This window comes from Fundulus heteroclitus, unplaced genomic scaffold (assembly GCF_011125445.2).
Source record: "Fundulus heteroclitus isolate FHET01 unplaced genomic scaffold, MU-UCD_Fhet_4.1 scaffold_129, whole genome shotgun sequence".
NCBI classification, from domain to species: domain Eukaryota; kingdom Metazoa; phylum Chordata; class Actinopteri; order Cyprinodontiformes; family Fundulidae; genus Fundulus; species Fundulus heteroclitus.
Window position 1 is genome coordinate 264,288 of NW_023396541.1, and position 4,601 is coordinate 268,888.

Sequence of the window (4,601 nt, forward strand, 5' to 3'; positions counted from 1 at the left end):
GTTTTACTGCTATAGGCTTAGGCTACTGGAGGATATCAGGATCTAATTTTCTCACTCTATAGAGTTCTACTGTTCTTCAATTATGCATTGTGTGTTGTCATTTCTGCTTTACTTTCTGTTCTCTCTCTTTTATCTTCATAGTAGGTACACCTGGTCTGGCGTTCTGTTAACTGTGACATCATCCAGAGAAGACGGCTCACCCGCTACTACCATCTAATGTAGAACAGATTACTAGATCAATGTGTGCTTCTGTGCTTTTTTGTCTCTCTTGTTGTGTCTCTGCTCTGCCTTCTGTAACCCCCAGTCGGTCGAGGCAGATGACCGTTCATACTGAGCCCGGTTCTGCCGGAGGTTTTCCTTCCCGTTAATGGGGAGTTTTTCTTCCCACTGTCACTTCATGCTTGCTCAGTATGAGGGATTGCAGCAAAGCCATGTACAATGCAGACGACTCTCCCTGTGGCTCTACGCTTCCCCAGGAGTGAATGCTGCTTGTCGTGACTTTGATGCAATTAACTGGTTTCCTTATATTGGACATTTTTGACCAATCTGTATAATCTGACCCAATCTGTATAATATGATTGAACTTGACTTTGTAAAGTGCCTTGAGATGATATGTTTCATGATTTGGCGCTATATAAATAAAATTGAATTGAATTGAATGATTACATATTTGATTCTGATCTTACATTGCTCAGTCTACATACACAGAACAAGCCTGGCCAAATCCAATCTTGAAGAAGCTGTGTGTGTCTTAGTATGCTTGGTTTCAGGTTATGAAACAAACAAACCCCCTTTTAGTAAATTAGTGTTATATTATGTAATACAGTATTATTAGGTATTATCAAAATTTCACCTGTAGTAGGTCAGTCTGGTCACTAGGAAGGTACTACAACCTTTGAATAATAATAATAAAAAATCCCTTTGGTGAATTAATGTAATTTGATTCTAAAAGTAATATTTATTAATAATTATATATTATTTTCTTTACAGACGTGAAAGCTTCACTCCAAATTGCAACTCTAGGGTGTTCAGTTGGCATTTCCCCAATGGAAAAGCTGCTGGACCATCGCGTTTTGCTTGGAATGAGGGGAAGACTTTCCAATTCCCCGAGCACCTCAGCCATCTCCCTAAACGGAAGAAACGAATGGTCCCTAGCATTGGTGAGGATGAGGGAACAGATGCTGACATGGTAACTGCAGAGACCCCATGTACTTCAAAAAGTCTTGTGGCACTTGAAGTGGAGAATGACATGCTGAGGGAAGAGAATGACAATCTGAAAAAAACAATTGAAGAAACAAAAGCAAACTTTTTCCTTCAGTCAAATTTCTTCCAGCCCTGACAGAGTTCAATATTTTACTGGATTGCCTGATGCTGCCACTGTCCTGTTTTTGGAAGCGCTTCTTTCTAAATTCGAGCTACAGTATCATTCTGATTGGACTGTCCATATGATGCCCCTAATTGATCAATTGCTCCTGACCTTAATGAAGCTTAGACTAAATTGCGGGCACGTAGACCTTGCAACAAGGTTTAATTGTAGCACAGCCACAGTAACCAACATCTTCACCACCGTCATTAGTGCCCTGTATGATATTTTGTATGTCGGTTTGCTTGAGAAAAAAATCCCCTCCACAGCCAAGAATAAAACATCGCTGCCAGACTGCTTCCAGCCCTTCCCTAACTGTAGGATCGTCTTCGACTGCACAGAGGTTACCGTCTCTAACACCGAGAGGCTTGATGCACAGTGTCATTTGTACAGCCAGTACAAAGGACGAACCACATTTAAGGCTTTAATTGGTGTTGCGCCTAATGGAGTTATTACCTTTGCCAGTGACCTGTACGGTGGGAGTGCCTCAGACAAGGCAATAACAGCTGACTGTGGACTTCTCCAACATTTACATCCCGGTGATATGGTTATGGCAGACAGGGGCTTCACAATTCGTGACATTTTGCCAGAAGAAGTTTCCCTGAACATCCCGTCTTTCCTCGTCAATGGACACTTTACGCAGGAGGAAGTGAACAATAACCGATTAATTTCGAAAGCTAGGATACATGTGGAGCGTGCATTTCAGCGACTAAAAGCGTTTCACATTTTGGACCACATTCCATACCAGTTTAAACTAAATGTAAACAAGATAGTTAAAGTGTGTGTGTGTCTTACAAATTTACAAACACCCATTCTCTGTGAAATTGGATGAGTTAACTGTATTTAACTGTTTGTATATGCATGAATTTCTGTATATTTGCTTGCATATTTGATTACACACTACATGTACTTACTATAGAGTTTAAAAAGACTGTTAATGTAAGTAGGGTTAGGGTAGAATTAGAGTTTGGTTGAGGGTTAGTTTTACAAGTTCTATATATCATGAAGGGCTTGCAAACTATAATAATAAATATGATATGTAATATTTGATATATAATAATAAATAAAATACCTGGCTTGTGAGAAATGTCAAAGTTTCATTTATTTTCTTAAAACTGTGAGAGTTGTAAGGATATAGGAAAATCTTTATAAAAAATAGGCTACACAGCATTTTATCTTGTCTTAAAGTAAAGCACTACAAACATTTAACATTTATCTTAAATTACTTTAAAGCAGTTCAAATTCTTTCAGTTATGCCCAAAAATAGGCTACAGCAGATTAAATGTAAGAAGCCACAATAAAAGTATTTACAGAAAACAAGGGGAGACACTGGTGAATACATTTAACTAATATCACGTTTCCCAGTTGATTACTTCCATAAAAGCTTTAGTGGGTAGATTTGTTTTCTTACAACTGGGAGAGAATGTAAGGTAGGAAACAATCTTTATAAAATATTTCAAGAGTTTCAATGTTCACAGCCCATGTAGGATCTTTTAGCACTGGCAGAATGAGAAGGTTAAGAGGTGTCCACACAAGCAGTTGACAGCTGTTAGCTCCGGTCAGGTGCATGTTTCCCTGGATCTGATGCCAGTAGTTGTGATTTTTTTTAGTGTCAGGGAACAAACCACTTCATCGAACTCCATGAAAAAGTCCCTACTCTCCGCTGCCTGCAGGATAGTCTTGTTTCTGGCTGACCATGGACACTTGACTTCAATCACGCAGTTTCCAAACACCGTCCCATCAGGAGATCCACCAAGCAGGCCGCTATCAGATAGGAACAGTCCCCTCTCTTGTATGACAACACCAGTGCGCTCAGTGTATTCCTGCTTTGCCCATGGCTCATGCAGGATTCCTCAATCACAGCGGATTGGGGAATCCTTGGGGGAGTGGATAAAATACCACTGAGTCTTAATAAGTGTATTCTTAGACACAGATGCCTTCATTTTAAATATTCACTTATTAACTACAACTAACTTTAGATCCTTTGAGGTTGTACAGGCCAAGCAGGGTTTTGAATAAGGAAGGCGGGTAAGACTTCTGCTTGACTGCTGCCAAGACCAAACCAAAGTTACTTGCTTTTATCCTTTTCTTGCGATATGTAAACCTGTTAAAAGAAACCAACAATTAGAGAGACCAATTTTGCTCAACAATTGGCATTACAGTTTTATGTAAAAACAATCTGACATTCTCCAGCACACTTCTACATTTTGAGCAAATTTACAGCCTTTAGCAGACAATTTGGAACTGATCCGCAGCCAGTCCACAGTTGGTGAAAATCCGGGGTTAGAGTAAATGACAGCAGAATGTCATCAGGGCTAACTTAGTTATGTTTGTGTTGTCTGTTTGCATGCGTTTAAGGTTCAGCGTGTTAGGCTCTCTGAACCACCAGAGTATACTTTCTTACCATAATGAGTTCTTAGCCTGGCCAACAGTTGCTTCCTCAATCTGCTGCTTCTCCTGATCATTGACAACAAGCATTGACAGCACATATATAGCCTTGTCCTCAGCTTGGACAAAACCTGGGCTGGTCACCAGCCCATCAAACATCTTGATTGGGAGAGTCTAGATTTAAAGTTAGGCACAAGTTACATACATACATACATACATACATACATACATACATACATACATACATACATACGTGTAGTTTAACAAATGTATTATGAGCCTAAATTATGTATTGTTATTTTTTAACTATATTACACAGTTTGAAACCAACCCCTGGTTCAAATTTCGAAAAATGAAACATATAACATTGTACAAAACAAAATGATTACGTGTTGGATGACAAAACCCTAGCTGAATTGTCATTGATTTAATGTTAGTGTAATTGTGATGTTTCTGCTAATTCTAAGGGAACATGAAAGTACAAAAGTAAAAAAATCTTACCTGAGGTGTCTCTGGACTCAAAATCCACCCCATTCCTGTAAAACGCCCAAGCTGTAACAAGGATGCCTGAGCCCATTCTTTGTCCTCCTGGGTGACAGGTCTGTTGATGCCAGCTGAAATAATGGTATACAAATGGTTATAATGATAAAATGAGTAATGTATTTATCTCAATTTAATAGCCTTTTATTATAATCATCATTTATTTATAGCACACAAACTAAACTTTTTTAAAAAAATAAGAAAAAAAAATCTCAGTGTACATCTCAGCCTCACTGTCTTGCAAATATATTTCAATATGGTGATATGATCATGATTTTTCAGCTGCAATACAACACACCGCGAGTGTATG

At 38.8% G+C, this 4,601-nt stretch overlaps 1 long non-coding RNA gene across 1 annotated transcript; it reads right to left on the minus strand.

The window, feature by feature from the left end:
• Positions 1-3,445: 3,445 nt before the first annotated feature.
• LOC118558485 lies at positions 3,446-4,345 on the minus strand. Its single transcript, XR_004928347.1, has 3 exons — positions 4,253-4,345; positions 3,768-3,925; positions 3,446-3,467 (listed from the first exon to the last, which is right to left on the minus strand). It is a non-coding gene; the product is annotated as an uncharacterized LOC118558485 (long non-coding RNA).
• Positions 4,346-4,601: the final 256 nt, after the last annotated feature.